Source organism: Triturus cristatus, chromosome 1_2, assembly GCF_964204655.1.
Source record: "Triturus cristatus chromosome 1_2, aTriCri1.1, whole genome shotgun sequence".
In the NCBI taxonomy this organism is placed as follows: Eukaryota; Metazoa; Chordata; class Amphibia; order Caudata; family Salamandridae; genus Triturus; species Triturus cristatus.
In genome coordinates, this window is record NC_140580.1 from 750,281,996 (window position 1) to 750,295,328 (window position 13,333).

Here is a 13,333-nt window from a genome sequence, read left to right on the forward strand (position 1 = left end):
GAGTTCAGCAATTTCCATGCTTTGTGCCGGACACCTCCTTTCCTCAGCCGGTCCATCAACAATCCGTGATGGACCGTATCGAATGCGGCGGATAGGTCCAGCAGGATCAAGGCTGCTCTGCCGCCCTGATCAACTGCTAACCTGATCTGGTCTGTTGCCGCGATCAAAGCGGATTCGGTGCTGTGGCCCTCCCTAAACCCATGCTGGGATACATCCAGCAAGGAAGATGCCTTTATGAATGCTGTAAGCTGTGTGTTCATTGCTTTTTCCACAAGTTTCGCCGGGAGGGGAAGTCGGGAAATAGGGCGAAAATTGTTTGGGTCCGTCGCATCTAAACTCGGTTTCTTCAGGAGGGGGAGAATAGAAGCCGTCTTCCAGATGTTAGGAAAGATTGCTTCTTGAAACATCCCATTGAAAATGGGTGTAAGAAGGTTGGCTATCGGCCCCGGTACAGGTTGTGTTGACCTTGTATAAAGCAAGTTGCCTCCAGGCAATACAAGTCCTTAAATAATATTTACAAAGCCATGCAAGGGGCTATTTGCACCGCTTTGCGTCATTTTGTAAAGAAATGTAATGCAACACAGCAGCTTGCACTGCTTAGCATCACATTTTATCGTGGTAGATGTTCTGTGGCTGGAGCATGGGCGTTTCAATACATCCACCCATGCAATGAGACACAATACAGGATTTACTAAAGGTGACAAACCTGTGATTTTGCCAAAATGGTGCACCTACCAGAGAGACGTAACAAGGAGAAATATCTTCATTTCCCCTCATTATATCATCTTTCTATTAAGCGTTCTGTAGCACACATAGAAAAAGGAAATTTCCTCTTATTGATTGTTTTTGTGCAGGAAGGTATCCCTTTATGCGCAAAAACAATCCTGCCCGTAATGCAGGCACCCTTGCAGAATGGCACCAGGGTGCTATCAAACAGTTCACAAGCACTGGGGTGAAGCAGAAGTGCACCATGTCTTAGTAGATACGGTCCAGTTCTGATCTCTCCATGCAACACATCACAACAACTTTGCTTGCAGCCCTAAATTGCGTGAAACATTAGTAAACATGCCCCTGAATGACCAACCAGAGTTATTATTTTGTATAAAAGAACCAATATTTACAGAACAAAACAAGTAATAGCACTAATGTAAATCAATAAAGACAATCAGGGGCATATATACATGCACTTATCACCACAGGAATGTCACTTTTAACGACGTTCCTGTGGCGATAGGTGCTTCCCCTTATTTACAAGGCAGTATTAAGCTATTTAACGTGGCTTAACGCTGCCTTGTAAGTAAGGCAAGCTTTCATGCTATACTTAGGGCCCGATTCCGATATCGTTCGGAAGGCCTCCAAATCGGATTTGGCTGTCCCGGATCTGATTCATAGCCCTTGTTTACGACCAAATCGTACGCAGGTTCGAACCACCAAGTACGATGCGAAGATCGCGTATGCATCGACCGAATGGTTTCCGAGACCCGAATCTGTCCATACGACTTGTTTGTAGCTGAATCGAGCCGCGCTATGGAGCCGAAGTCCGACCAAGCGAGTACGATGTATGATTCGGACAGCCGCTTCTCCTCGGTCTCAGCGAGACGAAACGGCTTTCGGAAGCGTACTTCGGGAGCCGTAGCAGGTCCCCCTTCACCCGGGGCCCTCCAAATCTGTCACGGGGCTGTGCCTATGGGTCTCCCCTATACAGGCATGCACAGTGTGGTGGGCACCACAGGGTGTACACTTTTTCCCACCCACCCCTTTTTGCTATGTGAGCCTGTGTATGCGTCTGTACACAGGCTCCCATTGAGTGCAATGGGAGTCCGAGCAAACCGAGTCCGTAAGCATACGGCTGCATCGTACTCGCTCATTCAGACTCTCGGTGAACGTTTTGCTCGGAAAGCCCTCCGGATCCAAGTCATACGGAGGGCTTTCCTAGCGAAATGCACCACAGGGTGTACGCTTTTTCCCACCCACCCCTTTTTGCTATGGGACCCTGTGTACGCGTCTGTACACAGGCTCCCATAGAGTGCAATGGGAGTCCGAGCAACCGAGTCCGTAAGCATACGGCTGCATCGTACTCGCTCATTCAGACTCTTGGTGAACGTTTTGCTCGGAAAGCCCTCTGGATCCAAGTCATACGAAGAGCTTTCCTAGCAAAATCGGAATTGGTCCCTTAGTGTGAAAGGGGTGTGCAATGGGTGTTGCGGCGGGTGTTTCGCCGCAACACCCATTGATTTTGAGGGTGGCATAAATAAGAGGCAGCGCCAAAATTAAGGCCATTGAGAACATGGTATTAAACTGGTGAAACAAGAAGAAATACTTTATTTCTCCTCATTTCTGCTGTTTCTATGTGTGCTGCATTGTGCAGCACACATAGAACCAGCAAAACGCCATGAAAGGTTGTTTATGTGCAGGAAGATGTCTTTTCCTGCACATAAAAAATCATTTTAAAAATGCTGATTTGCATCTTCTATGTGTGACGCACAAAGCAGCACACGTAGAAGTTGCAAATCTGCATTTGTAATACGGCACAGCCCTGCGCTTCAGAAGTGGCATAGCGCGACATTAAGTAAAGAAAGCTAACACCGCACTCCATCACTTCTTTATAAATATGCCCCACAACATCACAAAGGAAATAGAGTTGAAACACTGAGCAGCCACGTCACACACAATAAATACAATTTACAGCTGACCGATTGAAAATACCATAGTGTTTGGAATTATCTTAAAAACAAAGAGGACAATGATTTGGTTGCCAAAAACAGTGCAATTTTCAATCACTAGCTGATTACTGTCTGTAGAAAAATTCCAATAAAGACACATTGTACATGATAAAGGTTTTGGGGAAAATTAAGAAGCACACGGATTGATGGCAAACCGAATGACTGCTGGTTTTGAGCTTTACTATGTTCATTCTTTTAGATCTCGTGACACAAGGGTGATAGCAACAGTGTATTAATGGCCTCCCTTTCAGGGATGGCAGATGTTGTTAATGGTGTACAGGCAGGGGCTGGACATTCAGCAGTACTGTATGTGATACAGGCACAACGTAACCTAATTAGGACCAAACAGGACCTCTTTGGCCTTCTAAATTTGACCAAATGCCCATGTGTGATGAATCTCTGCTCAGCAAAGCAGTCAGGAGACCCCCAAGTGCAGCTTAACAAGAATTTTTCCACTCGCATATCGGTTCACTGACAGAATAGCGAATTAAAAAATAACGATGAATAAAATATCGAGGTAAAAATATAGAATGCAAAAATATTGACTCCCTATACTTAAACAGGTAAGTACAAAAATATCCCCAAAAATATTGATGTCAAAAATATAGTTGCACAAATTATCTATTTTTATATATTAAATATATTAAATACACAAATTAATTAAAATAAATACATTAGATTTAATATACATTTTAACAAATATAATAAACAATAAAAAAGTTACACTTACATCATAATTAATATATATATATATATATATATTTACTTTAAAACAATTAATAAACTATTCATTCTAATTTAATTAATAATTTTAAAATTATATACCATTTACAAATAAAAACACACACACATATATATATATATATATACTCATAACATAAAATCTCATTAAAAAAATTATATTATAAATTGAAACATTAAACTATTAAAAAATCTTTTAACTTAAATTTCCCACTACAGTTAGTGCAACAGTAGGGAAAGTGTCGGATAGCAGAGGGGTAAAACTTACTATTCCCACTCCAATGAGTGCAACAGAAGGGAAAGTGTTGGATAGCGGAGGGTTAAAATTTACTATTCCCACTCCAGTCAGTGCAACAGTAGGGAAAGTGTTGGATGGCGGAGGGGTAAAAATTACTATTCCTACTCCAATGAGTGCAACAGTAGGGAAAGTGTTGGATAGCGGATGGGTAAAAATGACTATTCTCACTCCATTTAGTGAAACGGTAGAGAAAGTGTTGGCTAGCGGAGGGGTGGACATTACTATTCCCACTCCAGTGACTGCAACAGTAGGGAAAGTGTTGGATAGTGGAGGGATAAAATTCACTATTCCCACTTCAGTCAGTGCAACAGTAGGGAAAGTGTTGGATAGCGGAGGGGTAAAAATTACTATTCCCACTCCAGTGAGTGCAAGAACAGGGGAAGTGTTGGATAGCGGAGGGGTAAAAATCACTATTCCCACTCCAATAAGTGTAACAGTAGGGAAGGTTTTGGATAGCAGAGGAGCAAAAATGACTATTCCCACTCCAATGACTGCAACTGTAGGGAAAGTGTTGGGTAGCGGAGGGGTAAAAATTACTATTCCCACGCCAGTGAGTGCAACAGTAGGAAAAGTGTTGGATAGTGGTGGGGTAAAAAGTACTATTGCCACTCCTATCAGTGCAACAGTAGGGAAAGTGTTGGATTGCGTAGGGGTAACAATTAGTTTTCCCACTCAAGTATGTCCAAAATTAAAAACAAACAAAATATGAACAACAACAAAAATATTTTAAAAACATAATAAATAAATAAATATATAAATAGTCTAAAAGTTAAAATACAAACATATTTAATATTAAAAATTAAAAACATATTATTATGGTAAATACATTTGACAAATACCTACAAATATTTTATTAAATAAACTAACAAATAATTTTCAAACAATAAATATCTTCAATTATATAATATTTAGAAAGAGTAACACTAATTATTACATACATTTAGTCTTTTTATTTCCTACCCTATATCACCACACAATTCACAACCCACATCTAAATTTTTAAAAAATGTACCTCCATAATTAACATAATTAATTACCATATAAAGACATATCATTAATTTAAAAACAAATTAAAACATAAAAATTCATTAACTTCCCATACTTGACCACTATAATCCCCACAACCCACAGTTAAAATTATGCTGTAAATAAATTAAATACACAATTCAAACTTATTTTCAATTAAAAAACTAATAGTATTTAACAACAAATTATAAAGTAAGTAAAATTAATTTACTCCCCACCCTTTACACCTATAAAAGTAAAACCCACACCCAAAAACTAAACAATTACCCTAATTAAATATCAATGAATTAATTAGTATTAATGACCAACTCATTTTTAATGAATTAAACATAAATTACTTCCCACCCCTTACCCCTATAAACCCCACAACCCACAACTAAAATGAATTACACAATGTCTATATTTAACTTTCAATGAATTAATTAACAACTAGTTATTAATTAATTAAACATAAATTACTTCCCATCCTTTACCCCTATAAACTTCACAACCCTCACCTAACATTAATTACAAAATTCCCATACTTAATTTTCAATAAATTAATTAGTATCAATTAATAAATAATTATTAACTAATCAAAAATAAATTACTTCCCACCCTTTACTCCTATAAACTCCACAACCTGCACCTAAAATGAATCACACAATGTCCACATTTAATTTTAAATTAATTTTAATTAACAACTTGTTGATTTTTTTTAAATAAATTACTTCCCAACCTTTATCCCTATAAACCCAACAAACTGAACCTGAAACAATTACAAAATTACCATAAATAATTACCAATTGAATTATATTAATTAACGGTCAATTAATAATGTATTAATTATAAATTACTTCCCACAATTAACACTATAAAATCTCAATTAAAAAAATATTAATAACTACAAGATAATCATTAATGTATTATAAATAAATTACTTCCCACCCTATTCCCCTATAAAGCCACAACCCGCGAAGGAACTAAAAAACTCAAAATTTAATTAAAATAAAATTGATATTGTAAAAATACATCACATACATTTAAAATATATACTAGAATACATAACACTGATTAAAAAAAGATATTTTAAACAACTATATTCCTGCAAACGATAATAATGACTTCTTTATCTTTAAATTCAATATTGCTTACCTTCAAATCGATGTTCTTGACAACGATGTTGTTGCACTCGTTATTTCCACTCCACAATATTTCCAACTCTATAGTCATGTAGTTCGAATTTTTTGGCCTCAATAATCTGTCTCATTACCGTATGTGGGCCAGCCCACAAAGATGATCAAGCAAAAGATGCACTGGGTCATGGAAGTAGTGTGCTCCGTCACTCTGCTCACCTGCACTGAAAGATGGAGCTTCTAAAGCCAACCCCTGATAGGTGGTGAGGAGTTCAGAGGTCTTTTTGATGCTCTGCCTCCAAGTGTCAGTCTGGGCTTCATGGGGGCTTTCACATATGCAAGGTCATTCTCATCAGCTACAGGATAAACCATAAAAACCTCAGCAAGACATACTGTTTAGCTCTTCTCAAGAGAATTTAGGTAGCACATGCCTCAGAATTTCTGACGCACCACAGCAGTGTGTCTACAGGCCTGTGTATAAGATCTACCAGTGACTAGAGTCTGTCTCCAGCTTAAATGCTCAGTCCTTGGCAGTTAGGCAACCAATTAGTTTACAGTCGATATGCCCGCCTCAGAAAGCATGCTAGGTAGACCGAACCTTCCCTGAGACTACACTGTGGATCCATACCTTACTCTTTTTTTTTTTTTTTGAAAAGATTTTAGTGTGCATAAAATGGGTTACAAACATGGGCCTACAACCACCAGGGCCGGCCGCTAGTAGTCAAAGTGTTCCAGCATATCAGTAAACAATGGCTAGCCCACAGGGGCTCCGCACTATCACAGTAAATCAGACTGCACATAAAGGAAATCAGAATACACACTTTTAGTATAAATAACAAAAAAAAAAAAAAGAAAAATACAACAAACAAGGCGAGACGACTTATGAAGGGCGGCGAACACCAGCCGGGGGAGTCAACACCCAACCACCCGAGGGCGGTCAAGAAAAGAAGACGTGAGAGGGAGGGGGGGGCAACGAGAGAACCAAATCTGTACTCCGAAGTACGAGATGCACAAGGAACCCTCAAGGATCAGGGGGACGAGGCAACCCCGGACGTATCTACCAAAGGGGGAGCACAGATAGACCCACGATACGCGTTCCACTGCCCCCAAATTTTACCCCAAGCCCCCGGTTTACCACGGGCCACATACACCGTTTTTTCCCTGAACATGCACCAGTCCATGTTTTCCTTCCAGACGGACACGGTGGGAGGCCGCTGGGAACCCCAAAGCTGCGCAATATCTCTCTTTGCAATCATGTTCCCCAAGGCCGCCCACCGAGCCTGAGCCGCATTGCAGTCATTGGGCTCCCATACATTCAGCACACAACGACGCACCTCCAGCAGCAGAGCGACCCCGGTGACTCGTCTCATAATATCATGCACCCGGCGCCAGTATTCCGCCACCTCGCGGCATTCCCATAGGATATGGAGAAAAGTAGCACTGAGCCCGCAGCCACGCTTACAGAGTCCGTCGTCTGAGAACCCCATCGAGACCAGGCGGGGGCCCGTCACATATACACGATGGAGAATCTTAAGCTGGACCAGGCGGAGACGGGCAGGGATAGCCACCTCCTTAGGGGATGACAGTGCAGTCTGCCAGTCCTCATCGTCCAGCTCCACCCCATCTCCCGTCCATGCCTCCCGAAGACGCACCAAGAGGTCAGCCCGATTGTTTATCAGTTTTTTGTAAATCAGGGAAATAGTACTGTCGGGGACGTGACCGTCGAGTATGCGGTCCTCGAGAGGCGAAGAAGAAGGGACCGTGGTCCCCTCCCCAAAGACCGAAAGCAGGGCGTGCCGAACCTGTGCATAACGGAAGAACTCTCTGTCACTAAGCTCATACTCGCGCTGAAACGCCGCGAAAGATTTAACCGCACCTTTAACCCACAGGTCCCCCACTCTGCTGATGCCGATTGTATCCCAGCGCTCGAAGCCTTTCGTTGTCCAGAGGTTTCCCAAGCGGTCTGAGTCGAATAGAGGAGTGGCGCACGTTAAACGCTCACTCCAGCCCATCGCCACGTTAGCCGCCTTCCATACACGGACCGCAATCCTGGTAGGGCCCGTAAGGGCCCTACCAGCAGACCGCGAGTAAAGCGCTCTGTTATAGTTACCGCTGGGGAGCAGGAATTTATCCATCTCATATGCCGGGTTCGAACCAGGAGCGTACGTAGCATGGTTAATGGCAGACAGCTGGGAGGCCCAATAGTACCGTCTAATATCAGGAAGCGCGATGCCCCCGTCATACCAGGAAAGAGTGAGCTTGGCCAACACGATACGCGATCGCCCGTCCCAAACCAGTCTCCTCTGCAAACTCTCCACCTCCCTAAAGTAGGCCGCAGGAATGACATCGAAGAAGTTCTGGAGTGCATAAAGGAATCTGGGAAGGGACATAATTTTAAACAGCGCCGCGCGACCAAGCGGAGACAAGGGCAGCTTACACCACCGAGCCGTATCTGCCCTCAAACGCCGAAGTGGAGACAGGAGATTTTGCTCATAGCGGACCGCCGGATCCAACGAAACGTACACCCCCAGGTATTTAAAGCCGGACTGAGATATTTGGAGCGGGAGCCGAGGCGGCAAGAGAGGAGACCCACCAGAGATAGGATACACACAAGATTTGGACCAGTTGATTATCAGACCCGAGTTTTTCCCGAAGGAAGTAAGGACATCAAAGAGAACATTGAGCGACTTCCGCGGTGAGGTGAGATACAAGAGAATATCATCCGCGTACAACGAAACCCGATCCTCGAAGCCCGGGGCCCACTGGAGCCCTCTAATCGAGGGCTCCCAACGGAGCCAGGCAGCGAGCGGCTCCAGGGCGAGAGCAAAGAGCAGCGGGGACAACGGGCACCCCTGCCTAGTTCCCCTCCCGAGAGCGAAAGGCCGAGAAACCCGCCCATTGACAACCACCTGAGCCATTGGTCCAGCATAAAGGAGCTTCACCCAGCCAAGGAACCCCTCCCCAAACCCAAACTTCGCCAAGACGGCCCAAAGAAATGGCCATTCAATGGTATCAAAGGCCATCGTGGCGTCTAGGGAAACCAATATGGCCGGTTCAGCCAAGTACTCAGCCCTAGCAAGGACGCTGTGCAGACGCCGTAAGTTAAGAGCGGTATTACGATGTGGGATGAAGCCACATTGATCCGGATGTATCAAGTCACATATAACGCTCAGCAAGCGATTAGCGAGGACCTTAGCAAGGATTTTGGGTTCGGCGTTCAGCAGGGAAATAGGCCTATAGGAGGCACAGCGGTCACGTGGCTTACCCTCCTTGGGAATCACTACTATAGTAGCCAGACGCTGGTCGTCAGGAAGGGAACCCCTCTCGAGCGATTCCTGAAACATATGACGGAGGAAAGGCGCGATTTTATCCGGGCGCAACTTATATAGTTCAATCGGCAGGCCGTTGGGGCCCATAGCCTTGCCCGAGCGGAGGGAGCGAATCGCAGTAGCAATCTCTTCGACAGACAAAGGGGCATCCATCAGCTCGCGGTCATCGACGGATAAGCCGGGCAGGGCAATATCCCGAAGCAGAAGACGAGAGTCGTCCTCATCTCTCTCGGACACCGGGGAGTACACTGCACGGAGGTGGTCAACAAAACACTCAACAATCTCACCAGGCTCAGTCACACACACTCCATCCGACACCCGAAGCTCCGGGACCACACGATTCACTCTCTCCTTCTTATCCAACCAGGCAATCAGCCTACCCGCCTTGTCTCCGGCGTCATACAACCTGCCCTGCTGCTCCCTATATATAGTCTTGGCAGCATCAGTGACGAGAGACTTATATTCAAACTGCTTCAGGCTGAGGGCATGCAGCCCATCCGGGGTGACACCCGCCTCCAAGGCCGCCTCCAGCCCCGATATTTCAGTCTCCAGCGTCACAACCGCCTCTCTCTTGACCCTCTTGGCCTCCACTATCTGGGACAGGGCATGCCCGCGGAGCACTGCTTTGAAAGCTTCCCACAGGGACACCGAGGACAATACCGACCCCTCATTCTCAGAAAAATATTGATCAATCGACTTAATCAGGCTATCACGGATCTTGGGGTCTCGCAGGTACCAAGGGTTAATAGGAGCGATCCGCCCAGCGGACCGCGACCCGGTGTCAAAAAGCAACCACAGTGGGGAATGGTCAGAAATACCCCTGGCCAGGTGTTTGACCTCTCGAATCCGAGTAGCCTGGGCCGCGGGCATAAGGAAATAATCCAGTCTGGAGAGACTCCCATGGGCCCCAGAGTGAAAGGTGTACTGACACTGTGCCGGATGCATTAACCTCCAACAGTCCACCAGACCGAAGGTCTCCAGGAGCCCGCCCAGCCACGCCTGGGCAGCAGGGAGGGCCCTGGGCGGATGACGGTCCAGGTCACCCGAGACAACCGAATTAAAGTCCCCACCCATAAGCAGAAGACTGTCAGGAAGCCCAAGCAACATACGACCCAAGTCTGAGAAGGTGGAGTTCTGGAGGCCCGGGGGGACATAGACTGAGATCAAGGAAAGGGACTGCCCCTCCCACCTCCCAGTCAGAGCCACATAGCGCCCTCTATCGTCTGGGACCACCCTGGTGATCTCCAACGGAAGTGAAGCTCGCAAGAGAATGCCCACCCCTCTCGAACCAGTGGTGAAACCGGAGTGGGCCACAAGTCGATATCCCCCCCTGTTCATAGCCCGACAAACGTTGCCAACCAGATGCGTCTCCTGTAAGAACACCACATCAGGAGTCAAACGACGCAGATATTGCAGCACAACACCCCGTTTGATACGGTCCCCCAATCCATTGACGTTCCAAGACATCAGTCTCAACCCGTCCCCCCCCATCCCATCCAGTAGATCAAGGGCCCCCTAGCAAAGAGCTCAACACCCAAGGATGAACCATAGCCAATACTTCGCCTTGAAAACAAAAAACACAAATGCAAACAACCCCACCCACCCACCAACCCCCCCCCCCAACTCCAACACCCCCCACCCTGCACCCCTGCGGTTCAAACCACCCCAACTTGCAGTGTGCCTGTCGCCCTACAAACCCCATTCTACGAAAAGACCCCGGAGGAGGGAGGGGACCCGTCCCCGCCCGCTCCCCACACACAACATAGTGAAACAAAATGCACAAAAGAAGTAGAACCCAGCCGAACAGTCCAACCTGGCAGAGTCCGGGACCATAAGTCACTCCAAAGGAGACCCACCACCCTCGGTACCGGCAGAGGGCCCAGTCCGGTCACCCCGGTCTGGCAGCGAATCCAGCCAGTCACTCACAGTCACAGGAGAGTCAAAAAAGGTAGTCCGATCTTCATGTTCCACTCGGAGCCTTGCAGGATAAAGCATAGAGTACTTGAGACCGAGGTCCCGGAGACGCCGCTTCACCCCCTGGAAGCCCATCCGCTGTTTCTGGACAAGTTGGGTGAAGTCCGGGAAAAAGTTAATGGACGAGTTCTCATGTCGGACCGGGCCATGAACCCGTGAGGCCTGCAGAATCGCGTCTCGGTCTCTGTAGTGGAAAAGTCTCGCAACGATAGGCCTCGGGGGGGCACCCGGTCGCGGCCGGCCACCTGGGACTCGATGGGCCCGCTCCACAGCGAAAAACTTACTCAGGCCAGCGGGAGCAAGATGTTCGAGGATGAGCTCCTCTACCAGAAGATCAACCGGGCGGTTATCGGAGGTCTCCGGAACGCCTATGACGCGGATGTTATTGCGGCGGGCCCGTCCCTCGAAGTCTTCCAGCCGCCGGGCCATCAGATCATTGGCCGACTTGAGATCGCCGAGAGTGGCCTTCAGGTCCGACACGTCCGTCCCAAGGGAGGACGTCCGCACATCCAGCGATTGAACCCTCTCGTTGGTCTTAGAGAGATCCGCCCGGATTAGGGTAATGTCAATGGCCACTGTGTCGATTTTACGGGCCAAGGCCTCGTACTGTGTAGCGATGGTCTCTCTGATGCCCGTAATGGCGCCCATGATGTCCTGCAGGGACAGATCCGGAGAAACGGACGGGCCACCACTGGTGTCATCCGGGGGGACATTGGCTGTCCCGGGGGATCCTTTACCCTGAGTGTAGCGGTCCATGTTGTTCGTCTGGACCGGTCCCCCACGTAGGGATGTCTTGGTCTTACGCCTCTCGGGGTCTCCCCTGCCTCCCATGAGAACCTCGATCGCCGAAGGGGACCACCAAGGAAGCGTCGAGGTGGCACAGACCAGGCAGACGTGTGTCGCACCACAGGCCGCAATATGGCGGAGCGAAGGGACCACCGTCAATGAGCACACTGGCAGCAGACGAAGCCACCGGCATCCAGTGAAGGCAAAATGGAAGCCCAGTCGCACCAGGCAAGTCCACAGTCCAGCCCCTCAAAGACCAAAAGTGAAACCGAAAGTGATGTGACGGCCACTGGCACCGCTCCGCTGCCGTTGTTGTTCAACTACGCCCCGGCTCCACAGATCACCCTCGCATCGGGCACTGCCGAAGGGTGGGCCTCAAAAGTTCAAACCACCATAACACCGGATTGCCAGGTCCGATTTGATTTCCGAAAAGAGTTTAGTGTTCAGCCAGCATTCGTCTCCCAGATTCCATCAACCGGGTCAGGATAGATTCAGGATAAATTCCGAGGAGCAGCGAGGGTCCGGGGAGCCCTGTGCTCACGCGACCATCTTGGATGCGCGCTAGGCTCCTCCCCCATACCTTACTCTTAATCGGACAGGTAAACTGTCAAGGTCTCTGCTTTGGCAGGAAATCTTGTTTACTTCAAACAGACATATCCAGAATATTAAGGGGTAAGATGATGCCCCCTTTCCAGTTCCCAGACTGGACAGAAATACAGTGTTTGCAACCGTTTCTGAAATAACAGCAAGCACCACATCAAGCTATTACAAAGATAAAGGGAAGCAGGTTGGGACCTTATCTTACCTCTGCCAAATCGAGATCATGTCAACATGTACTGTAAATAAAACACAATGAACAGGTAAGTCCAAACATGTTTTGTAGTTTAATTTTCACTTATTCATGTAAGTTGTTTATAAATCTATCTAAATGAAATACTACTATACAGTAGGAACTGATAAGTGTTTTCTTAATGTAAAATTGAACTCATGCATTATTTTATCCTGTATTAGTAAGTTGACGCTGGAGAATATTTGATAATGTGAGTTTGTAAGTAAATGGTGTCATGCAGAATAAATGTATGTGTTTCTTCATGTTAACACTTCATCCCTTTTACATTTCTCTGACTAACAGTTACCTGGGAGTATTCTCACTCTCATGGGATCCTAAGCTGATATCTTCCCTGTAGCAAGTCACTGTTAATGCTTTTAGTAAGTCAAATCATGAACCTTCTGCTTCCTTACCATGCATTTATGTAGTCAACCACTACTATACTGTCGGATTATTGATAAATGCTTTAAAGCTGTGGTAGTTTATCACATTAGAAGAAAAAATGTAAAATG